The 27196-nt window shown below is 35.1% G+C and overlaps 1 protein-coding gene across 12 annotated transcripts in view; it reads right to left on the reverse strand.

Moving 5' to 3' along the window:
• LRRC4C (leucine rich repeat containing 4C) overlaps window positions 1-27196 on the reverse strand; it is a 1339817-nt gene that overhangs the window by 798557 nt on the left and 514064 nt on the right. For all 12 annotated transcript variants that reach the window (XM_024347053.3, XM_024347051.3, XM_024347050.3 and 9 more), the window contains one exon: window positions 18776-18864. The gene's annotated coding sequence lies outside the window, so the exon portion shown is untranslated. The remainder of the gene's footprint in view (window positions 1-18775; window positions 18865-27196) is intronic.

Consider the following 27196-nt stretch of genomic DNA (forward strand, 5'->3'; position numbering starts at 1 on the left):
TAACAGATAAACAGAGAGCCAAATCATGAGTGAACTCCCATTCACAATTGCTACAAAGAGAATAAAATACCTAGGAATCCAACTTACAAGGAAAGTGAAGGACCTCTTCAAGGAGAACTACAAACCACTGCTCAATGAAATAAAAGAGGATACAAACAAATGGAAAAACATTCCATGCTCATGGGTGGGAAGAATCAATATCGTGAAAATGGCCATACTGCCCAAGGTAATTTATAGATTCAATGCCATCCCCATCAAGCTACCAATGACTTTCTTCACAGAATTGGAAAAAACTACTTTAAAGTTCAGATGGAACCAAAAAAGAGCCCACATTGCCAAGTCAATCCTGAGCCAAAAGAACAAAGCTGGAGGCATCAAGCTACCTGACTTCAAACTATACTACAAGGGTACAGTAACCAAAACAGCATGGTACTGGTACCAAAACAGAGATATAGACCAATGGAACAGAACAGAGCCCTCAGAAATAATGCCACATATCTACAACTATCTGATCTTTGACAAACCTGATAAAAACAAGAAATGGGGAAAGAATTCCCTATTTAATAAACGGTGCTGGGAAAACTGGCTAGCCATATGTAGAAAGCTGAAACTGGATCCCTTCCTTACACCTTATACAGGAATTAATTCAAGATGGATTAAAGACTTAAATGTCAGACCTAAAACCATAAAAACCCTAGAAGAAAACCTAGGCAATACCATTTAGGACATAGGAATGGGCAAGGACTTCATGTCTACAACACCAAAAGCAATGGCAACAAAAGCAAAAATTGACAAATGGGATGTTATTAAACTAAAGAGCTTCTTCACAGCAAAAGAAACTACCATCAGATTGAACAAACAACCTACAGAATGGGAGAAAATTTTTGCAATCTATTCATCCGACAAAGGGCTAATATCTAGAATCTACAATGAACTCAAACAAATGTACAAGAAAAAAACAAACAACCCCATCAAAAAGTGGGTGAAGGATATGAATAGACACTTCTCAAAAGAAGACATTTATGCAGCCAACAGACACATGAAAAAATGCTCATCATCACTGGCCATCAGAGAAATGCAAATCAAAACCACAATGAGATAACATCTCACACCAGTTAGAATGGCGATCATTAAAATGTCAGGAAACAACAGGTTCTGGAGAGGATGTGGAGAAATAGGAACACTTTTACACTGTTGGTGGGACTGTAAACTAGTTCAACCATTGTGGAAGTCAGTGTGACAATTCCTCAGGGATCTAGAACTAGAAATACCATTTGACCCAGCCATCCCATTACTGGGTATCTACCCAGAGCATTATAAATCATGCTGCTATAAAGACACATGCACACGTGTGTTTATTGTGGCACTATTCACAATAGCAAAGACTTGGAACCAACCCAAATATCCAACACTGATAGACTGGATTAAGAAAATGTGGCACATATACACGATGGAATACTATGCAGCCATAGAAAAGAATGAGTTAATGTCCTTTGTAGGGACATGGATGAAGCTGGAAACCATCATTCTCAGCAAACTGTCGCAAGGACAAAAAACCAAACACCGTATGTTCTCACTCATAGGTGGGAATTGAACAATGAGAACACATGGACACAGGAAGGGGAACATCACACACTGGGGCCTGTTGTGGGATGGTGGGAGAGGGGAGGGATAGCACTAGGAGATATACCTAATGTTAAATGATGAGTTAATGGGTGCAGCACACCAACATGGCACATGTATACATATGTTACAAACCTGCACGTTGTGCACATGTACCCTAAAACTTAAAGTATAATAAAAAAATAATAATTAAAATTAAAATTAAAATTAAAATTAAAAAAAATTCAGAAAGTTTAAAAATGTCTAGTAAGACACAATGACTATTGAGACACTTAATTGGTCTTAGAGGGAGAGTAGAAAAATTGGTTGAGGTTTATATTCATGGATTTACAAGTTTTGTTTTAAAAAGAACATGAAATATGTATATTGTCAATGTTACATGAATTTATGCAATTACAATAGACAAATGCAATTAAGCTATTTCTTAAAAGAAAACTAAATATAATACAGTATTTTCTAATATTTTCTTGAACTATAATCATGGTTTATTTCATACACTTATATATAGTAAAAATTTATACATATACAATCACAAACTTAGTGACTCATCATGGTATATGGCTTTGAGATGTTTCCCAGGAGTGTTAATGAGTTTACTTCAATAATATTTATCTAACTTACATAGGTCTTAAATTCAGTAGGAGGTTAAATTTTCATTTGTAAGTTCCAAAGTTTTGGAGTGACACCTCTAATCCAGTTTTTTCCTTCTCTCCATAATGTGGCTAGGAAAAGGGTAGAAATACGCATTTGTGACTCAGATAGTATATCACTAAGAGATTTCCTGGGTAACTTCTTAGAAGAAGGTTAATAGAACATTTAGAGCGTTTCAATTTGTGAATGCTCATCTGTAAAAGGGGCAGGACCTTCAGCTTCTGCATATACCAAGAGCTGACAGCATTTGCAGGACATTATTTTTCTCCAAAGATAAATGATATAAATGGCCTCTAATGTATGATTTCAACTTATAAAAGAACCTAGGGGCACTTAAATTATGAGTTATATGCCATTTTGATAACATTATAACAACAGACACAACAGAAATAATGGAGTAATGAAATGACTGAGGCTTTAGCATCATCCAGATCCAAGTCCCAACCCAGCTCTGCCATTTAGTCACTATGTGATTGTAAAGTTAGTGAGGCTTACTCTTCTCCCTTTAGAAAAAGAGATAACAAAACTACTTAACGTGATTTTTGAAATAATTAACCAAATAAAGGAGAACCACAGCATTCTGTAATTCAAGAGGCCACCATTTACATAATATATATAAGATAAATAGTGTCCCCTTGGCATTGTGAAGCACAGTAGGCTTGAATAACATAAGCAAGCCCTGTCATCACAGTTACACACAAAGTAGATGTTCAATATTTGCATTATTCAATATCATTGCAATAACAAAAAACAGTGTGGGTTTGACATTCTTTGCATATCAAAACTGTGTTTGTTGAGCATAGCAGCAAGGTATTATGCCTGCTTAGAATTCCACATGCCTAGAACAATGCCATGATCACAGAAGTAACTCAATATCAGTATGTTGAATAGGTAAAGATCATATTAATCTATATGATTGGTCGATCAGGAGCCCTTTGAAAAGCTTTATCTTTCACTAAGTATTCCCAGTGAGCCTTTGTGTAAGGAGAAATGAAATCTAGGACACAGCCTTTTGGTTATCTAAAGCAAAATATGCTTCTGTGCATTTTTATTGTGAGGATGTATGTATTAAGGCTAAACACACAGCATTCCAAAATTTAAAGTAATGCTAATATGTGGGATATGCGTGTGCATGTGTGTGTGTGCACCTTTGTGCATGGGTTTTGCATTTAAAGAGAGAGTGGGATACCTACAAATGCATATTTATATTTATATTTATATATATGGAATCAAATTTGTAAAATGAACAATTTGACCTATTTCCTATTTGGGGAGAGTTTCCCAGAAGTCTCAAAATCAGCCTTGCCAATTCCCTTATTTGCCAGGTGTCTACTAGATGCCTCACGCCCTTTTTTAGCAGCCTTCTTTTACGATGGCACACATCCTTAAAAATCTATTTCACATGAATCTTGACTCAAATGTGTATCTGCTGTTTCCTTTAGCTTTTTAAATAGGAAGAAGAGATGGTCTCTAGCAGGTTTGTCACTTTATCAGAATATCTTTGAGCATGTCTTAAAAACCGAGTTCAGAGTAAGAAGTGGCTTCCCCACATGTTACATAGTTGCAGAGGTAGCTGGGCCTATAGCATGGGTCTCATTTTCATCCAGATTTTTTCTCTGTCATCACTCCAATTTTAATGATGAGTTAAACTCAAAAGAAGAGACTGCTTGCCTTGGGAAGTTATATTCTTTCTGGGTACTTAAATCACTTTTAGTAAACCACTGAATGTACTTATAATACATCAGCATTATCAAAGTGGCATCAAGGAAAATTGAGAAAGTGATTGTATTTTACCATGTCTGTGTGTCCACCACAAACCATGTCCTAAATAAAAAAAATAATAATAATTCGCTGCATTTGCTTTAGGATATATTTCTGAATCCTAGTATTCTAACTCCTTTATTAAAGTTTGGTTATCTTGAAGCCAGTAGTTAATTCACTAGCCCACAGACATGGAAAAGCATGGCCCTGTATGTTCAGTCTGTCAAAGTCATACTGGTCAGTTTCAGTCACAGAAATGCAGGGTTGGAAGGGACCTAAAAGCTAAAGATCATGGATTCCAGCTGTATCACACTGTAGGGTCTTATAGATCCAGGGGCTAATCCAAACTTTACTACCTTCTAACCTTTAAAGTTGTGCATGTAAATCTTTTTTAAGCCTCACTTTCTTTCTTCGTGAAATTAAGATAATGACATTTCTCAATTTGTAGAGTTATTGAAAGGATTAATAACTCATAGGGTTATCTAAAGGAGCTGGCTCTTTCTTATACTTCAGGTTCACTTTAAACGTCAGCCCCTCTGAAAATTATCCCTTGATTACCTTATTTAAACTGGTCTCCCTGCTATTCTTTCTAACCCATCATTTGGCTTATCTTCTTCCAGCATATTCTGTGATTATTGGTTTCCTCATCTGCTTATTATCTTACTGTCTGTCTCCTTCCACAAATTTGTAAGATCTGTAAGTTCTGGATCTGGGTCTGTATGTATCCCCAAAATAAAGAATGATGCTTGGAAAATGCTTCACATAAAGCAAACATTAACAAGTGTGTGTACGATTAAATTAATAAATGCAAATCAGTAATAATTATTATGAATGTATAGAAATCTACACATTTAACATGAATATTTTAATTATAAAAATTAGGTCATTGCAAAAACTTAGGAATTAATTTTTACATCTTTGCAAGGCATTAAAAATCAGAAAAAATATTGTCAGACCAAGAATTTTTGACCAGTTTACTTAGAAAAACAGGGCCATATTACTAAAATATGTGTATAATCTACCTTTACAGTGCTCAAAACAAATCCATAATATCCCTACTAAGGGCTCACCTGACACTGCTTGATTACCTCCAGTGACAGGAAGGTCATTATCTCATGATGCAATGCCATTAATTTTTAGACTGCTCAGATTATAAGAAAATCTTATGTTAAACAAAAATCAGGATCATAAAAGCAAGCATTCATTGAGAACACTTCAAGTCCCAAAAATACACATAACTTTCCTAATTATTATTCCTTTATTAGCCCCTTATCAAAAATAAAGACACCTTTCAAATACTCCATGATTTTTCTCTTATCCAGGTTAATTAACTCCACTCCAGTCAAGTTTAATCACACATCTATATTTGTATGCATATTTGTGTGACACATTCAGCAGATGTGGCCACACATTCAGAATCATCATACAGTGAAGACATTAAATAAAAGCATTTTAATTTATAACTCTCTATAAGCCCACAAAGCACTTTCACATTCCTAAACTAATGGGATATTATCTTGGTTACACACTCCCTTACATATTGGTTAATTGAGGCTCTGCTGGGAATTTCTAGAATAAATATAAGACATTTTCTATATGTTTGTAGCTAGGAAAGCATACAATCATCTCCCTCAAGCTGATAGGGCAAACCACATTTAGGTTTTTTCAGATTCATGAGTGGCCAGTCTCATGTTTACTTCTAATAGGAAACTGATGACTCAATTCACCCATTTATCTCACAACAGCCCAAACATGGATACCACAATGAGATCTTTGTGGTACGTAGAATAACGTGCCTCCCATCCGAATATGACCATGTCCTAAATTTTGGAACCTGTGAGCATGTTACCTTGAATCGTTACATTCTAGACCATGTGACTATATTACCTCACATGGCATTTTGCAGATTTGATTAAAGTTAAGCATCTTAAAATGGGAAGATTATCCTGGATTATCCAGGTGGGCCCAACATAATCAAGGTTTTTTTTTTTTTTTTTGAGATAGGGTCTTGCTCTGTTGTCCAGGCTAAAGCACAGTGTCATGATCATGGCTCACTGCAGCGTCAGTTTCCTGGGCTGAACGGATCCTTGCACCTTAGCTTCCCAAATTGCTAGGACTAAAGGCATGCACCACCAGACTCAGTTAATTTTAAAAAATTTTTCATAGAGACAAGGTCTCGCTATGTTGTCAGGACTGGTCTCAATCTCCTTGGCTCAGGTGATCCTCCCACTTCTACCTCCCAAAGTGCTGGGATTACAGGCCTAAGCCACCAAGTCTGGCTTGAAATGAATCTCTAAAAGTGGAAGAGAAAGGCAGAAAAGTGGGTCAGAGATTTGAGATAGAAGGAGAAGGATAAATTTGAAACAGAAAAGTAACTAAATCTGTCATTATTAATTTTTAAGATGGAGGGGGCCAGGGACCAAGGAATGTGAATGATCTCTGGAAGCTGAGAATGACCTTCTGCTGACAGCCAGCCAGGAGAAAAAGCTCAGTCCTACAGCTGCAAAGAGCTGAATTTTGCCAGCAACCACAACTACCAAGGAAATGAATCCTCCCTTAGATCACCAAGAAGAGAATGCAGTCCTCTTGCCATCTTCAGTTTAGCTCAGTAAGACCTATGAGGAAATTCTGTCAGACAGGATTATAAGATAATCACCTTGTTTTTTTCAACAAATGTTAAAAGTTGATATATAGTAATTGTACATGTTTTTGAGGTACATATGATATTTTCATACCTGCATACAATGTATAATATTCAAATCAAAGTAATTGGAATATCCATCACCTCAAACATTTATCTTTTCTTTGTGTTGGCAACATTACCAATTTGGTTGTTTTAAGCCACTAAATTTGTGATAATTTGTTACAACAGCAATGGAAAATAAACATAATCTAGACTACTGTAAATTTGCATCAATGCTCTGAGGGGAATACAACTCAATAATTTGTAGGTTCCTTATAAACCACACTTGAACTTTTGGAATCCTCTACTCTGTACTATTCCATACAAACAAATTTAAATTCCCCCTTCCTGCCTTCTAAGGACAAATGGCAGTGTCTCATGAGTACAACAAATTCAATGTTTGGCAATACTCTCAGTTATCAAATACTTTGCAAACTAATTTTGTATATTATAAAGTAATTTTACTCAGTTTAGAGGGAAAAGGTAGATATGTGTGATTCAGCACTTAAGAACATACTAACTTCTCATATTTCTCTCTCCCTTCTTTTTGTCTTTTTCCCCTTCCTTCCCTCCCCATACCTTACCACTCCGTACAAGTTTTTAGATTTTTAGAGTAGAGGTGGAGTCCTATTTTCCTGAAAATGTATTATACTGTTTAATGAGAATATGTATATTTCCCCAGAAAATGTTTGACTTTTCTTCGCCCCTGAAGTAACATTAAATAAGTTCTCTCTTAAACCATAGCTATTTCCTTTGTAAGGTTGTCCACTTAATCTTTATAATTCATTTGAAGACGTTTGTTGTAGAGGAAAAATAAAGTTGCTGTTGGTTAACAGAAACCTTGAACTCTGTCATTCTTTACTGCTATTGCATTAAGATAGTTTCTGCCAGCACACTCATTCTCTTGTCAAGATCATTTTAATTATGCATGTGGTAAAAGATGTGATTCGTCACCAAAAGTACACCCTGGTGCCATAAACTCCCTTCTGACTAGTTTTCTATGCTTATTTAAAATACCTGTAGTCTGTCAATAACTTTATACTCTTCTTTGGAAAACTGGAAAGTTGGAAGGCAAGGAGAAAGGGAATATCCAAGAGAAAATCAATATAAATTTTGCAAACAAATGCAAGGGCAGTAATATATCAGTGATAGTTGATTGTGTTGGGTAGTATAGGTGAAGTGAATTTTACAACTTTAAAATGTGATACATTTTTTTTTCAGAAGCAGAGTCTCATTCTGTTGCACAGGCTGGTGCACAGTGGCGCAAACTCTGCTCACTGCAACCTCCGCCTCCCGGTTCAAGCGATTCTCATGCCTCAACCTCCCAAGTAGCTGGGACTCCAGGCACACGCCACCACACCCAGCTAATTTTTGTATTTTAAGTAGAGACAGGGTTTCACCGTGTTGGGCAGGCTGGTCTTAAACTCCTGACCTCAGGTGATCCGCCCCCCTCAGCCTCCCAAAGTGCTGGGATTACAGGTGTGAGCCACTGCACCAGCCTGTCATACATCTTTCTGACCATCACTAATTAGAAAACATTGTTACATTTCATTTACTTAAACAAAAGGTCATTGAAAACCTACTTATTTCTATGCATTGGGTAAAGATCTAACAATCAACGTGAGAAAAATGGTGTTGCCATATTTTCCAAGAGTCATTCTTCTCGACAATAAATTATTGGAGGATATGATAATGTGTTAGTCCTTGTATGATTAACCCAACATTTACTGTTCTTTTTTCCAGAAAAGTAGTAGGATTCTACTTTCTGATTATTTTGAAGTTAAATGTAGCAGTGTATATTGCTTTGACCAATAATGTGTGAGCAGAAGTCACACTTGTCACTTTTGGGTGAAGAATTTAACAGTTAATGTGCAATTTTCCATGTTCCTGTTTATCTTCTCAGCAACCATGGAAATGTAAAGATGAAACCTCCCTCAGCCTGGAGTCCCACGTAAAATGACATAGAAAAGAGCTGTCTATAATGATGCAAAATGTAAGTAAATAATATTCATTTGTTATTTTAACAACTGATATATTGAAGTTTTTTTACTAAACTAGTTTATTTGGACTCCTAAAAAATGATATCTAAAAGAAGAATGCTGTAATAGAAAAATCTAAAAAAAAAATGTCCTTGGCTGAATAGACAATAATAGTGAGAAAATTGTGAGAAATAGTGAGAAAATAGGAGACAAGGACAAATAGGACAAAAATAGTGAGAAGTAGGAGACAAGATGCATTATAACCTGTCTTATGTAATGGACAAGCATTTGGTGAAGTTGTCACCTCTCTTAAGTTGGGCATTCTTCTATAGAATTAATGAACTTGTAGCTTTGGAGGAAGAATTAGTCAACCAAATGCTAATTTTTGATGTTTTCTGTATTTAGCAATGCATTAGAGAAAAGAGAATGAGCTCAGAAAGTAATTAGCTTACAATCAGTAATTAAAGGAAATAAAGTCATTCCATGAATTCAGGGACTTGTAGAGTTATATATATACATATATATGTGTGTGTATATATGTGTGTGTGTGTGTATATGTGTGTGTGTATATATATATATATGTATATATATGATATTAGGTTCAAAGCCCTTAAAAATGGAAGCTTGTAGCAAGGATCCAGTCCAAAGTATGGCCCTCACACCCATTGTTGAGAGTATGGAGTAAGGTGAGAGAATAAGAGTTCAGCTGCCTAGTGTTCAATTGAACACTTTGGCTATGAGGCAGGAGACAAAGGATGTGGTTCTTTAATTGAAACCTGATAGGCCTTACATGCTCATTATTCAGCATGCAGCTTGAAAGAAGTAATTTTGGAAGAGAATGAAATGTAGCAAAAGCTAAAAAATACTGTATGCCTTAAAAAATACTAGTAGTCTGGGCAACAACATAAAGAATCTACTGGAATCAAATAGGTAAGGCTGGGCAGGCAGGGGTGGGATAGAGAAAGATTAGTGAATGGTATTAATATGCAGTTAGAGAGAAGAAATAAGTTCTGGTATTTGATAGCACAGTAGGGTAACTACAGTAAATAATTTACCATGTACTTCAAATTAGCTGGAAGAGAGGATCTGGAAGGTTCACAGCACAAAGAAATGATAAATATTTAAGGTGAGGAATATGCTAAATACCTGACTTGATCCTTACACATTGTATCCACATATTGAAATATCATATATATCCCATAAATGTGTACAATTATGTATCAATAAAAAGTATTTTAAATATAATCTCTCAAAGGCTAAAATAACAAAATATAGATGAGAAAATCATGAAGAGAGGGACCTCCTCTATAGAGCAAAATTGCAGTTAATCAAGGAACATATTCAATTCCAGCAAGTGTGTTTATTTCTGTCATTGTTTGATCATTACACATCATTTTTGAAAGGCACAGAAAATTTGACTTTTTATTCTTATTTCTCCAAGCCAAGAGGAGCTTGGGTTGTTTCTTCTAGGGAGAGAGCAAATGTGCTATGCCTGGAACTTAGTTATTTGAGGATTTAGTGACCAGTGGGAGGAGCCATCTCCAAATATTTCTCTCTCTCTCTCTCTCTCTCTTTCCTGTGTATCATATTTACATCTTCTTCTTTGCTTCCCCTGTCAATCTTCTCCATTCAATAAAAACCCTTGTGATTATGTTGGGCTACCAAATTTTATTTTCCCACCCTCAAGCCCTCATGAAGCTTCATTCATAAATTGCTTTGACAAGTAATGTATGAGCAGATGTGTCACACAACACTTCTGGCAAAAGCTTTAACAAACAAGGGAAAGAATATTCAGCACATTCTCTTTCTCCATTTCTTTGCCATGGCAACTGTCAGTGGTCCAGGGAGTATCTGCTACCTCAGCCTGAATCTTGGAGAAAGAACAATGGGCTTGTTAACCTGCAAAAGTTGGTTAACTTGCAACTGTCACACAGCACAAATAAGAAGAAAACCTTTGCCACTTTAAGCTTCTCAGATATTGAAGTTGTTTGTTCCACAGCATAATCTAATTTATTCCTCCAGGTAGAATAGATAACAAAAGGAAAGTTATAATAGGAAAAAATATTTTATATAATATTTAGAGCACAGTGTTTGGGTTTGGACAAACTTATGTTGAATCCTGAAATTATCACTATGTAGCTGAGTCCCCATGGTAAAAATTGCTTATCTCTCTTACCATTTACTTTATTGTCTGTAAATTGGAGATCATTTCACATTTACTGGAATTCTACTATGTGCCAGGCATTATTTTAGGCACTGAGAGGATAAAAATGGGTGAAATGAATTCTAAAACAAAATATACAAGTCTATTGACAAAAGATAATATTGGTAAATCTTTAGTTCCTTTCTAAAACATGGTATATGGTCAATAATGTTGTTTCTGCTTTCCTTTGAGTGCTTATTTAAATGTAGAAACATCCTAAGCTTTACTGTTAACAGTTCTAATAACACCTGCTAAAAGGTGTTTTTTTTAAGTCCAAATCTAAGGGTTTTTTGTTGTTGTTGTTTAATCAGCAGAAATGCTAAGAACTAGTCCCACTTGAGCTTCACTAAATTGCATGTTTTCTTTGGCCTTTAGTACAAATGCCAAATTCATCACAAGTCTCCAGACGAAGAGATTACTTTCCAGCAGGCAGCAATGCCTACTAGGGAGGCTGCGTTCTTTCCTTCTATCCTGTGACCTCCGTGCTCCACACTGTACATGATGTTCTCCTCCCTAATTTGTGCTCAGTAGACATGATGCAGCTAAGGACAAAAATGGACAACTAATGAAAAGTGAAATAAATTCAACAATAAATGTTTGAAAATGATTAATGCTCATTAATGATGAAAAAAGAAAAATCTAAATAATAATGAAAGAGCATTGTCATCTATCAGATTGGCAAATGTTTTTTGAAAATACTGAAGCACTCTCTTACAATGCTTGATAAAAACTTTCTAAATTTGGCAAGGACATAAGACACTGAAATGTGTTCCTGTTACTCTAATATTTTAATTTGGTAAATGAATCTGCTAAAATAGAAAAGGGTATTCACAATGAATGATAGGCATATTCATCCACCACTGTTTTTAACCATGTAAATTTGGTTATAGTATACTTTTTTTTAAATTATACTTTAAGTTCCAGGGTACTTCTAATACTAGAGTATTCATTAAATAAGTCAAGATAGAAGTCTACACAGAAATACTATGCAAACCTTAAAAGTTAAAAAAAATTACACATATACTTATTTAACAAGAATAATATTTTCAATAAAATGTTGAATAAAAACTTCAGATATAGGCATAAACTATGTAAATATATGTGCATCAGTGTTAAGGGTGGTTATGTTTGTCAGTGGAGGATCATGAGTGATCAGATCATTAGGGGACTTATATTTATTTCCTGATATTTCCAAAATGAGTATGCTGTTGTAAAACATAAAGCTAATCAATAAAATAAGCAAATTTGGATAAAGGTAAAATCTAGCTTATGTCTGTAATGCAGCAGTCGCTGATTATTAAAGAATATTATCAGTCAGGCATGGTGGCTCACGCCTGTAATCCCAGCACTTTGGGAGGCTGAGGTGGGTGGACCATGAGGTCAGGAGTTCGAGACCAGCCTGGCCAACATGATGAAACCCTGTCACTATTAAACATACAAAAATTAGCCAGGTGTGGTGGTGCGCACCTATAATCTCAGCTACTCAGGAGGCTGAAGCAGAAGAATCACTTGAACCCAAGAGGCGGAGGTTGCAATGAGCCAAGATCATGCCATTAGACTCCAGCCTGAACAATAAAGACTGAGACCCAAAAAATAAAAAAAAAGGAAAAAAAAAGAATATTATCAAACATATAGTCCTTACTAAAGATAAAAAATATGTATTTATTAATTGTTATAAAGTTTGTGCTACCAATAAACCCTACAGATTCTTTCTGAGTTGCCGAGAAAGACACCTTGAGTACATAAAGAATAGCTATGTGTTTCTAGGAAAAACAAGTGTGCAAATTACATAAGTCAATTTTGTACATAATAAATTGGAAATGAAAGGATTCTAGTCCTTTTCTCTTTGGAGTTACTCTATAGATGGTTGATTTTCCTAACATGTTATTAAAGCCTCTTCAGGCAGTTAAAAATGGATTAATAGCAAAGGGCATATTGATTAAAATATAATTTCTATTATTACAACTAAATTGTGTTTTTGCCTATAAGTAGGAAGTACTTAAGGGCATGCTTTTGACATATTATAGTTCACTTAGGTGTTTCACACAGAGCCTAGTTTCTGCTGAATTACTGGGGAGAGGTATGTATATCAGACTACCACGTATTCATTTTTAAAAAGATGTTGTGTCAGCGGGGGAAAAACATTTTTCACTTACTTTTAGTAATTTTTCCTAATGAATCAATGTAAAGTTTTTTTTAAGTAGATCCATAACTTTTATGACCTAAAACATTATTTAGAAGTTTAAAAGGGAAATATTACTTACAAATATATTGTTTTTTAAAAAACCCTATAACTCAAGTAGTGAAATTAACTGCTTTCTTATTGTTTCACTATCTAAATCTTATACTGTTTTGTAGCAATTTTCATGGTGAAAAATAGGAAGGACTTCCAGATGATGATATGAAAGTAGTATGGTCTAACCTAACATTTCTTTCAGCATCCCTTGCCATATGTGTTTATAAATATGTATTTATAAATATATATTTCTAAAATAAATATTGAGATGTCATGGACTTCCTGGCTTTTTAATGTGTCACACAAAATAAAAACATATTGAAAATTAAATATTATTGCATTTAATTGAGGCACATCATGAGATGGAGTTGGAAAATTTTGAAAAACTAATTATGCATCTTAGAATTGATGAAAGTTGCTAATTCACAATATGGGAGTAGTAGAATATTTTCAAATGGCAACAATGGAGGTAATCTATATTTTTAAAATTCTATTATCTCTTTTATTAAGTAATACTAGCTAACATTTATTGAATATTTACTCTGTGGCCAGCAGCCTTCTTAAAGGTACTTAAGAAGGCCAAAGTCCAGTCATAGTTTCACTAAATTGCATGTTTGCTTCAGCATTCTGTACAAATGCTAAATTTAATTATTAAATTACTAAAATCATTTAATAATTTTGATTATTATAAAACTATGTAGAAATATGGAAAAATCTTTGACCTATGAATAAAAATATCATATGTGAATTAAAATTAAAACTATAAAAGAAAATTGGGGTAAGTTAACTAAAATAATAATTGTTCTATGCTAAGGTTATACCACTTTTTCTTAATTTCCCAAATACTTCATAATAAGTGTGTAATTTCTTTTATAAATTCAAATCAGCAAGCAAATTTAAAACACTAAAATGCTGTGGAAACATTTTGGTGCATAATTGTATACCATTCTACAAGGTTAAATTTAATATCAAGAACTGCCTCTTTCCTCTAATACCAATATTAAAAAGTGTTCAGAGACTAATTTGTATAATTAAATAAGAAAACATGTTTCTCTTTTGAATTCTTCACAAATGGAAGAAGTCCAATTCTACTGGTATTAGACACTTCCTCTTTAAAGATGCAAAACTTAAAGCAAATTATTAAAATAATTATTTGACCTACTGGATGCCAACAATACCAATACAGCCAGCCTTCCTTTTTGGCAAATATGGCCATCCATGCCACATTAATCCCATACTTCTTTAAAAGTTTATCAAGGTCTAAAAGAGTTTAACTTACTCAGCTGCTAGATCCATTAAAAGACCAGCCCTCACCACTATGCAATATATTCATGTAACAAAATTGCACTTGTACCCCTTAAATGCATACGAATAAAAATAAATAAATAAAAACAAAGTAGTGCAACTATTGGCCATATCAGTCAACTAACCTCTAACATTTTTAAACACAAAAAATTAAATGGGGAAAAATGTAGTTTGGGTGTACTGGTGAATTCATTATAACTTCAGTGCTGTCCGTCCATAGTAAAAAGGGAGGAAGTTCACCAGAAATAGCACCACCTTCTAGTTATTCAATTCTTTCTTATTTTATTTTATTTTATTTTGTTTTATTTTATTTTATTTTTTTTTGAGACGGAGTCTTGCTCTGTCGCCCAGGCTGGAGTGCAGTGGCGCGATCTCGGCTCACTGCAAGCTCCGCCTCCCGGGTTCACGCCATTCTCCTGCCTCAGCCTCCAAGTAGCTAGTTATTCAATTCTTAAATGTAATTCAGTGTCCAAAGTAAACATATGAAAGAAAAGAGCAAATGTTGCTAATGCAATATTTTTTCTTATTTTTCCAATACCTTTCCTCTATTGACATGTAATTCATGTCTATTATCCTAAACAGTTACATTTAATTTAATATTCACCTCTACTAGCCATAATTTTGCAAAATTACAATCAATATGAAGCTAATTTAGAAATAGCAATGAGAATTCTATCAGATTTCTGACAGGAAATAGCTGGCACACTGAAATTAAGATAATTCAGTGAAAGTTTCTTACAAATATATAACCAGGGCGTAGGGAGCCATAAATGAGAATGCAGGACCCGGGGCTAATAAGAGAAAAAGACTTGTTACCACTTCTAGTCCAGAAGGTAGTAGGGGAGGAAGCTGTTCAGGTAAGCAGTGTCTGCATGTTTCATGGCTAGAAGGTAGCCAAGAAAAATACCAAACCTTTGGCTGAGGAATCCAGCCAGTCTGAGATGAACAGACAAAGAAACCTGGAGAGTAGAGACGCTGATTTCACTTTTTCTTTCTTATTATCCGCTGCTAGGACTTCCTAATGGCCAAAGTGGGGACTGGAGCCTATTGCTCTAGCCTTTACAGGTCAACTTACCAGAAAGAGGACAGCATGAAAAGGCAAACAAAAGAGAGCTAACTGAACAACTAAATAGAATTAATATAATAGAATTCGGGGTCCTTCTGAATTAGTGTCTCTGATACATCACATGCAGACATGGTTTCAAGGCTTGACCCAATGTATATGCCAAATATTTACAGAGAAGGCAAAGACTATAAACCACATAGTCATTCAACTTACCAAATTAGAGACTGAGAGACCTCCCATCTTAAAGTGATTCTCTATAAGCCTTTATGGCTCTCCCTGAATTGTTGCTGTGTCTAGATTTTTAAAATATCACTACTTTGTGAATTGTTTTGATTTTACAAATGCCCCTATGATACAGTGATCCATATGAGTGAATATCATATAAGCAATAGCATTTACATCCAAGTCTGAAAATGGGTTACATTCAAGACTTTTTACTGGGGGCCAAAACAAATTAAATCCCCCAAACATTTCATAAATTATTTATGTTTATATGAAGTCACAACTAATGGAAAAACAGAAAAGTTAATTAAACAATAAATTATTTGGCCCTCAAGCCACCAATCAGTTTAGATTTTCCTGATCCCTTTCCATGGACTATAAGATCTCCCAAAGGCCTGAGCAAGGTGCTGGTAGGAAAACTTTAATCTGTGGGTTTTAGTAAATGCAGCTGTAGGTAATTACAAGAAACAGTGTCTCAGAGGAGTTTTAGAATCCCAGACCTGGGGCAAATACACTCAAGTCGATCTGCTGATCCATATGAGTTAGTGGAAGAAAAGAATCAAACAGCGAACAAACAAGAACCCAATTTTGAGTTTGCAGAAAATGAAGACAGAGGGAAGGGAAATGTGGAATAATTATTAAATCTCTGTTCAAACTCCTAAAACAGCTGCTTAGGGTTTTCTTCCTTCTATTGTGTGCATTTACTGGGAATTTAAAGACAGTAGAAAAGGCTTTTATTTTCTTAGAAATAATTTAATCAATGGCTATTCGTTTATATATTTACAACCAATTTTTTAGACAGGTGTGCATGCATGTGTTCTTATTGCTTACATATGTTTAATAAGCAGAGTCTTACTATTTAACTCAGATTTTATGTTGTCTCTTTTGTGAGAATGTTAGCTTATAGGGGATTATATTTTACTTGGCTTATTTGTGTGGTATATGTCTAAGTTCGCATGCATATATTTGTTTATCATAGAGCCCCAATTGATATATACTTCAGGCATTTAATGCATAAGTTTGATCATAATGCACTAAAGTAGCCAAGGATAAAGGGGTGTGTGTGTGTTTGTGTGTGTGTGTAGCATACATATGCATAGATACTTATAATTATTTTTTAAGTGATTATATGTAGTTATGAAGCCTATATATAAATGTCATGATTCATTTGGTATAAAGTTTTAGAATTCTTCCTCCAGTGATTTTGAAATGGTTTGTAGCAGGATATTCTATTCCATTTTTTACATTTTTATTTCAGGGACAAAACATTTTACCAAAGGTAGTGCTAAAGTTGTCCGAGTAATGTCAGAGGATCGCTCCTTCAGTACTTAAATCTATTAATTAAAGTCATTAATAAAAAGTTGAGAAATAAGTTCTTAGCTAAGAGTTAGGGAAGCAAAAGAAATAACCAAGTTAATTGTCCTGACCTCAAGGGCTGAGACTCCGAAGAAGTGATGAGACATATACACAGTTAAAATAATTAAGACAGATTATGATATGGGATATAAAAGAGAATTTGCAGCATTGCTATAAATTGAAAAAAGAGAGGAGGGAGTTATTATGGTTGGTTTTCTTGGTGAGAGTAATTTAAGCAGTGCTTGAAGCAAAATTTTAACACTCAGGTAGAGTGGGAAGAGAGATGGGAACTAATATTTATTTATTTAATTATTGAGCTCCTATCATTTTAGATGCTGTGTTAGATACTGGAAATGCACTGCACAATGAAACAAAAATAGATCCTTCTTCTATGGAATTTACCATGCATTGGACAAGAATATTGAGAGTTGTTTCAAGAAGTTTGAATGGGTAAAGAGGGGCTAATGTGGGGAAGAACACAGGAAAAGAGTGAAATGATGGGGAATAGTTTTGCTTGGATTTTAGTTGGTTATATGTTTCCAGGATTAGAGAAACATGTTTGGTTTTAGTCTGCGTGGAAGGAACCAGGGAAATGGAGAAATGCAAATTTAGAGACGAATAGCTGATTCAGTAAAATTGGTAAAGGAATGAAAGTGTTATAATTAAAATTTAATATGAGGGATTATTTTGGAAAATAGAGTATAGGTAAAGATAAAGAGATATTTTAAGGTTTAAAGAAGAAAAATTCGGTGCTGTGCACATCAAATAGCCTCATCTTTTTTTAAACGAGGAGGCTAATTCATTTGAAACGAAGGAAGTCAGGGCAAGGTTTGAGCCCATGGAGAATAGAGATTTTGAAAAATGCTGAAAGAGCTGGAACATTTTAAGTGGTCACATCCTATTCAGGACTAGATGCAGTCAGACAGCATGGTCGTGTTGAATATCCAAGAGGTATGAGCAAACAGACATGATTCTTGCCTGCATGGAATATTTGATCTAGTGAAGGGTACATACAATAATCAATTACACAAATAAATATTAACTGGTCAACTGACAAGAAAAATATGCCAGGGGATAGATTTCATAGAAAGCTAGAGGGTTGGAGAGAACTCAGTGACTGACTTTGGATTCTGCGTGGCAAACAAAGCTAAGCATAGTGTCTGATGGACCAGGTTGATAGAGAAAGATAAAGGAAGGATAAATTATGAGTTCAGTAGGAGTCAGAAAGTGGAATAAGTGAAAATACATGCAACTGCAGTTAGAAAGCAGACTTTCAATGTTTTACTAGAAGCAGAGCAGTTACAAGAGACAAACTGACTCCTGGCAAAACTGTAATTTGTGTGCCTCAAGGAGAAATGGAGCCCTGACACAGGTGTGTGCAGCAACCCCACACTCACCAGTGAGAGCCTGGCCCATGCCATGTATCCAGCAATTGACCATATTAATTTACAAACATGGACTATTCCAAGGTAGTATAAGTCATATATGAAACAACGTTTCTTTCTACTTTTGTTTAAAGCTATTATTGTTGCACTCACTTACATTCCGTGTATTAGATGATGTTCCAGCTTATTTGGCCACTCTCTCATTGGGTGATCTTGCAGCCTCGCAGTAAAGAGAACCATTTCTAGTCATATATGAAACAACATTTCTTTCTACTTTTGTTTAAAGCTATTATTGTTTCACTCACCTACATTCAGTGTATTAGATGATGTTCCAGCTTATTTGGCCCCTCTCTCATTGGGTGACCTTGCAGCCTCGCAGTAAAGAGAACCATTTCTAGAAAAGAGATACGATTAAAACATGGCATTACATTTAAGAAAGTTAGAAAATAGCCCAAGCAAAGTTACTTGAAATTAAAACTGACCTAATGGAATAACCTACAGGGAATAATTTATATTTCTCTACAGTAAGTTTATCTGTGTATATTCATTTTATAATATGCCATGCTTGAGGCTTTTCCCAGAATATAAAAGGCTTTTTGCAAAATGATGTTAATCACAATATTTGGTTCTGAGAAAAGTGTCACTTTATCAAATTTGTCTTTCTATTGGACTGTTGAGTAAGATTTTTAACAAAGGAAAAAAGGCATATCTGGTGCTGTTTATCCCTGTTTTCTTTGCAAGGTCTATTTTTGTCAAATGAGTTTATTCCTTGTTTAAACATACTGTGCCTTTTCATGCCTCTATACCATTTTCCTTCTATCTTATTCACTTGAAATGTCATTATTCTTTTGTCTATTCCTATTTCTCATCCACAAACTCATAGTCATTCTTTAATACCCAGCTGAAATATGACCTTTTCCCTCTGAAGTAGCCAATCAAAACTAATCTCTACCTCATCCGTAATCCCACAGACCTTTGTTTGTCATATTTTATGAGATTTATAGCTGGTGTTCCTAATTCTATGTCCCTGCCTTTGCACTCTGAAGGCACGGAAAATATTTTATCTGCACGTGCGTGTGTGTGCACTCGTGTGTTTACTTTCTTTAATGACCACCTGCCTTATGCAAATAACAGACATTCACACATTACTTTCAATTTCTCCTTACTCTATCCTGGAGTAAATTACACTTAGTTAGTACTGCTATAGTTTACGCTATAATAATTTAGCATTTCTTTCCAATTAAAACACTTTTTTTTTCACTTGGCTTCCAGAGCACCGTTCTCTCCAGTTTTCCTCCCACAATGGGTCAAACTTTCTTAGTCTCCTCTGAGGTTTCCTTCTAATTGTTTGTAATAATAATGGTTTATCTCTTGACTATCTCCTATTTCCTAGTAGACTAACTCCCATCAAGGTCTAATCCAGGTTTATGACTGAAATACTATTTACACACCTGGAATTGACAGATTTATATTTTAGCCCAGCCAACTCTCTACTTGATCTACACATTTAGAGTGCTAATAAGCTATTTATATTTAGAATATCCCAAAGGGAGCTCCCTGCCACCACAAATTTTCTCTTCCTGCTATTTCTTCTCAGGTCAGAACAACATCCTACCATTTTCTTATGCAAAAAGACTTAACACATGACTTACACGTTGACCCTATTCTTTCCCTCCTTAATTTTGGTTCAAAGCACTTATTACCGTCTAGCATACAACATCTTTGACAAACAGACTTTTTAAAATTGTTGTTCTCCTCCCATTAAGCAAGAAAACCCCATGAGGGTGGGGATTTCCATTAGTTTTCTTCACTGCTGTACTCCTTTTTTCCCTGAATAACAAAATATATTCAAAACAGGTATGTAGTAGGGGCTTAAATAATATTTTGTTGATTAAGGAAGTGAAGTCATTCTAAGTAGATTGCTAAATAATTTATTAATATTATTGGGTTCAAAATTCAGTCCCTTTACAGCTTCCTCAACTGTGAGATGCAGAGGAAAATCTTGTGTCTTTATTATTGTTTTCATCCATGTCTGTTCTAACAAAACAGAGCCATGTCTGCTTAATATAGTCATACACTGCACGTGGATGTTTCAGTCAACAACAGACCACTTATATGACGGTAGTCTCATAAGATTATAATGTCATATTTTCACTGTACCCTTTCTATGTTTAGGTATTTTTAGATACACAAATACTTAGCATTGTGTTATAACTTCCTATAATATTTCAGTACAGTAACATGCTGTACAGGTTTGTAGCCTGGGAGCAATGAGCCTTACCACATAGCCTAGGTGTATAGTAGGGCATACAATAAAGGTTTGCATATATACACAATATGATGTTCTTACAAGAATGAAATTGCCTAATGACACATATTTTTAGAATGTATTCCCAAGAGAAATTAGTCTATTGGAGCAGAAAAGTGTATTGGGTGGTTGACGTTTTCAGATAACTAGAAAGTCACAGAATAAATGAGTTCATTCTCTTGATTTAAGAAAATCTAGGTTCTACTTCCTGTTTCACTGTGTTTAGTGATGTAACTTCATTCTGAGTCTCAGGTCCTCAGCTATAAACTAGAGTAATAACACATTCTCCATCTTTAAAGGGAGCTGAGTAAATAAAATGGGACTCTCAGTAAGAATGTGATGAGAGTACTAAAAACTATAAAAAGATGCCAAATGATATATATATATATAATATAGTTTGAACCTTAACTCTGTCCTGAGAAAAAATGTGTATTGCAATGTAGCTGAGCTGCAATGATTTCCAGATATTATAATTAATTTGTGGTGGACCCAATATTAAAGTTGGGTCTTTTGAATTGTAAAATAGGTTATTTTTCACCATAGTAAATTTTATTAACATCTAAATTAGATAATTTATGTTCGCCTGATTTACAGGGCCTGAGAAATATGTCATATGCTAATAATAAATTTAATAATGGCAACAATAGTATCTAACACTTGTTTTTTTATTTTTATTTTTTTTTGAGATGGAGTCTCACTCTGCTGCCCAGGCTGGAGTGCAGTGGCGCGATCTCGGCTCACTGCAAGCTCCGCCTCCCAGGTTCACGCCATTCTCCTGCCTCAGCCTCCCGAGTACTGGGACTACAGGCGCCCGCCACCACAGCTGGCTAATTTTTTGTGTTTTTAGTAGAGACAGGGTTTCACCATGTTCACCAGGATGGTCTCGATCTCCTGACCTCATGATCCACCCGCCTCTGCCTCCCAAAGTGCTGGGATTACAGGTGTGAGCCACCGTGCCCGGCCAGTATCTAACACTTTCAAGCACTTACCATACATCAGACATTACATTAACTGATAACATCATGTATTATTTTATTTAATTCTCAACGCTGTGTAGTTGCAATTATAATCATGTCTATTTAAAAATATAAAAACAGGCACAGAATGATTAAATAATTTGCATAAGGACATAAAGCCAGTAATGGTAAAATTGGGATGCCAACCTAGACAGCTTTCTAACACAAAAACAAGTTCTAATTTGAAATTAGAATTATATAATCTGGAGTCCATACAGCAGCGTTCCAAGAAGGCAATCACTCTTAACTGAGAGTTTAGTTTGAGGAACATCTGGAAGACTCATGATAAATTAAAAACAAAGTAACTGTCTAACATTGTCAGCAGATGTATGTTCATTCTGTGCTATTTGCAATAGCAAAGACATGGAATCAACCCAGGTTTCCATCAATGGCAGATTGGATAAAGAAAATGTGGTACATATAAATGTGAAGTATTATGCAACCATAAAAATAGAATAAAATCATGTCCTTTGCAGCAGCATGGATGCAGTTTGAGGCCATAATCCTAAGTGAATTAACACAGGAACAGAAAACCAAATACAGAATGTTCTCACTTACAAGTGTGAGCTAAACATTGAGCACATAGAGACAAAAATGTTGGAACAACAGATGCTGCCGACTACTAGAGTGGGGAGGGAGGGTGGGAGATGTGGGTTGAAAAACTACCTATCAGGTACTATGCTAATTACCTGGGTGATGGGATCCATACCCCCAACCTCAGCATCACAAAAGATTCCCTTGTAATAAATCTGCACATGCACCTCCATGTCTAATATAATAAAAGTTGAAATTAAAAAAAAATACAGAGTAACTAATACTAGGGTACTCTTAAGACATCATCACTTTGTTGCATAACTCTTCAGTTGTAAAGTACTCAGTCTCTCCAATAATTCACTCTTCTTGAGTGTGTGTATGTGTGTGTGTGTGTGTGTGTGTAGGGTGGTTGTTGTTGTCTTTTTTGAGACAGAGTCTCACCCCAGCTGGAGTGAAGTGGCGTGATCATGGCTCACTGCAGCCTCGAACTCCTGTGTTCAGGCAATTCTCCCACCTCAGCCTGCCGAGTAGCTGGGACAGAGGCACATGCCACCATGCCCAGCTTTTTGTTGTTGTTGTTGTTTGTTTGTTTGTTTGTAGAGACAGGGTCTCCCATGTTTCCCAGGCTTGTCTTGAACTCATGTGTTCAAGTGATCCTTCTGCCTTGGCCTCCCAAAGTGCTGGAATTACACGTGTGAGCTCCTGCACCCAGCCTGCTCTTCTTTGTAATTTCTTCTGTGAACTGATTCATCGTAATGTTGGAGAGTAATAGCAGTAATTCTCTCTGTGATTATCAAGAGCCAATAAAATAGTTATGACAAATATCAATCTAATTGGAAGCACTACTGCTTGAAGTCATTTAAAAAGCATCACTTAAGAATGTTCTTTCAGTAGTTATCCTGCATTGGCAGAAAGGGGCAAAGATGAATGAACAGGCGCAGGTCTCCTCCAGTTCTGACAGTTCCTTTCCTCCTGATAAACAGCTATTCTGGCAGGAAAGAAAACATAATCTCCCTCTGACCTTTCTCCATTTGGATGAGTGCACCGCAATGATTCTGTACTGTCACAGAGAAAAGATCCAAGCGAAGGGTGAGGAAAGCCTATGGATAATTCACTGTACTTGATAATGTACTGAGGAACAGCTATAAAATATGCCTACACTACACCAAGTAGCGACATTGTACAAACAACAACAACAATAATAACAATGACGATGGCAGTAAATGTATGTGTTGAACACATACTATGTGTCAATATTATGGTAAATACATTATGTGGCTTATTTTGATTCTGTGTTGTATAAATGTATTTGAAAATGTCATTCATTAGTTTTAACCACCTACTGCCTCTTCTTAAATAGATAAACATGACATTTCTAAAAATATGGCCTAGGTGATTCAGACTTGACCACACTAAGGCACAAGGTAGTGAAGTGATTGGTCCAGGTCATAGCTGAATAACTTTGATCTGACACTCTACCATTCTTCTCAGAACATAGCTCAAGTTCCCACAACTCCCTTGATGTCTGTGTCTTCATCCTTAAATGAAGGGAATTATTTAATTGTGCAAATTTCAAGCTCTTCTCAAACTAGAAAATGCTACAATGTAACGGTTCTATCTTGCAAATGCATCATTTTAGACACCATCTGGAATTGACACATTCCAGAGATCTACTGAAGGCAAGTGGGTGAGTGGCCACACAGGGCTGGGACAAATAGAGAAAATATTATCCAGATATTAAAATAGTATTATATAATTATAAAATGTTATAGAAATGTTTATGATATAATAGTGAATGGAAAAAAAGGAAATTCTAAAATAACGATTACTCTGTGATGATACATATGTCCATGTACAAAAACTAGATGGAAGAACATGGACTAATTGTCTCACGATTTCTTGGCTATGGTGTAATACTAAATGATGCTTTTATATTGAACATTAGTGTTTTCACAATGCTGTTTATAATATGAATTTTGAATGATATTTAATTTTAAAAAGGTGGCACAATGACACTTCTGAAATTCAAAGAGGTGCTGTGGTTTTAGTGGTCACATAAAATGGCTAAAATTATCTCTTCAATGTTTGTTATAAATAATTATTAGGAGACACTTTTAAATCATTATATCTTCTTTGTAAAACCATCAATCCTAGCACATATACAAGTTAGTAATTAATCCTTAAATACTCATTTTTTCCCTCAGAAATCAACTTACTGTAAAGGATGAATAGCTTAAAAAGTGAAAAATACCTGAATTCTTTCATTCATCTATTCATTCAAGACACAATAGTTAACTGCCCGCTCTGTTTTAGGCACTCTTTCGGCACCTGGGGATTCACCAGAAACTAGACACTTTGTATATAGCTTTGGACCTGTAACAGTCCAGAGATTAAAGTGAACTCTATCAAAAAAGGGGCTCAAGAAGGGATATGAAGCCAGTTTGTTTCCTTTGTCCTCACTGAGAATGCAGCAAAGTGAAGATGGTTGCTGAGCCTTGTTCCTGTGCCACCTTCCTGAGTAAATGTTTCCAGTATACAGTGTGTTGCAGAAAATAATTTGGAAACAGTCCAACTCAGCTTCCTTTGTTCAATTGCCTGTCATCAGATCATTTGTTTTATCAGACAGAAATCATTGTGATGACAGGGGTTTGTTTACTTTGCCCCTGTATTCCCAGCACCAAGGACAGCACCTGCACTCCATCCATGAAGGTCCAATCAGAGTTCAGTTCACATGAACAAGTGCTGGATTACCATGTAACAAACTTGAGTCCAGTTTGGTTCTATCTCTCAAGTACATTAGTCTACTTGGCTAATTATAGTCATTTACAAAGCACCTTCTATGTGTCAGACATATAATACCTGCTGTTACTTTAATCTCACACTGTCACAGTGTCATCCCTTTTTACTCTACCTCATTGTGCCTCAGTTTTCTCATCCATAATACTGTGATAGTGATAGCACCTAACTAATGGGCTTGTTGTGAGAATTAAATTTTTAGATTAAACAAAGTGCTCATGAAAAAGCCTAGGCACGTAGTATGTACCAAAAAAGTTTAGAATAGTATATTATTATTTAAAACTCATGGTAACATTTTGAAGAATATTGTACTATCTTCATTTTACCAAGCGGGAAACAATGTATGATGGCTAAGAAATGTGATCAAATGCCCACACTGCTGAGCCACTGAATTTAGAGATATTTCTTCACTCTGCTCTTCCTCTCAGTTTTCTTGCCTATGTTCTTAGATAAGATCCTAACCACTTTCTCTTTGGATTTTGTCATTAACTTACTTCAGATCTCCCCTTTCCTAGTTTTAACCATCATCTTTTACATTATCTGCACATTCTACTTTTGATATGTTTTGCAAACACATATCAAATTACATTATTCCTTCTTCCTTAAAACCTAAGTAGCTTTCTAATACCTCCAGAACAGGCTACAAAGTTCTTAGAAGAGCATTCTGTGCTTTTCATATTAAACAGACTTCTCTGATACTCAAACTTTACTCAAAACTCTAGACAACTGAATTAAGATTAGGTAGTCAAAAATCAGGTAAATCTGGGTTCATATCCAGTTACTAATTATGCAATCACCTCATTATTTTACTTACTTAATTCTTAGCATCTTATCTGGGGAATGGGGATCATGGCCTGAAGAGCATGACAGAGAATTCGTTACAAAATCTTTTTTTTTTTTTTGGACACTAGTTCTGATGGCACAAGAATGATCACATAATACATTCAGAATATAATATATTTAAAAATTCCAACAGAAATCTTAAATACGAAAAATGAAGTGGGACAAAAAAAAACAGAACTGGCTGGAGTCAAGCAGTGAAATGGCATTTCAAAATTAGATTGTTAAACCAGTGTAATTTTGAAGAAAATATTCAATTAGAAATGAGATACTTATTTTTTGTTGCAATAAAAATATAAGACCTGAAATGATCAAGAGAAAATAATGTTAGTCATGATAATTTTATTACTATGCAGATTCAAACAGGTTTGTAATGGCTTTACCAGTAATAAATAGAAACATTCTACATCCCACTCCTTACTTGAAATATTAAGAACTGATATCTGATTTTATAGCTGTCTAAGAATATGCTTTCCTACAAATAAATGCTCTCACATAGATTTTATGTTAAATATAGGTTAACTGACAGATTATTTTGAAGTGCTCAAAGTGATTAATCAAAGCTGTTTCATTTAGTGATGAGAGGTATTCAGTGAGATTTCAAGATTTCATGTTTAGTTAAATTAAGATCATAAGCATGGAAACTCACTTGAACTCAAGAAAATATTTTGGGCATGGGGAAGCTAAATGGTAATACTTTGAAATGTAATCTTTGCATTAGTAACACTAAGCTAACTTCCAGCTATCTTCACATTGATTGATAGTGCTACCTGAGAAGTAAACACATAGTTTTGATTGTTTTAACCTAAACAATTCATGTTAGAGAAAAATCATACTTTGAGCACTTATTTATACAAATATTTATTAAATACTCACTAAGGATCAAACAGTATGCTAAGTGCTAAAAATAAATGAAGTAAGGCAATATTTTTTCTGATTTTACAGGGTTTATAATTTAATTTAGAGAAGGGGATAAGAAAATAATGAAGGCAATTATTTTGTGATAGTATGTATATAGGATAGAGAAGGCATTATTATAGCTATGTTAGTTCAAGTCCATCAAGAAGAAGGCACTGAGACAGGGTTAGACACACAATAAATTTATTGGCAGATATTACTGTGGAGGATAAAGGGGCAGTGAGCAGGTGAATAAGGGAGAGCTTTCAGACGATGGTGAATGTCTGACACGTGTGAAGGAGAATGGAAGGGGCAAAGGTTGGATAGAGAGAGTC

The sequence above is a fragment of the Pan troglodytes genome, chromosome 9 (assembly GCF_028858775.2).
Source record: "Pan troglodytes isolate AG18354 chromosome 9, NHGRI_mPanTro3-v2.0_pri, whole genome shotgun sequence".
NCBI classification, from domain to species: Eukaryota; Metazoa; Chordata; class Mammalia; order Primates; family Hominidae; genus Pan; species Pan troglodytes.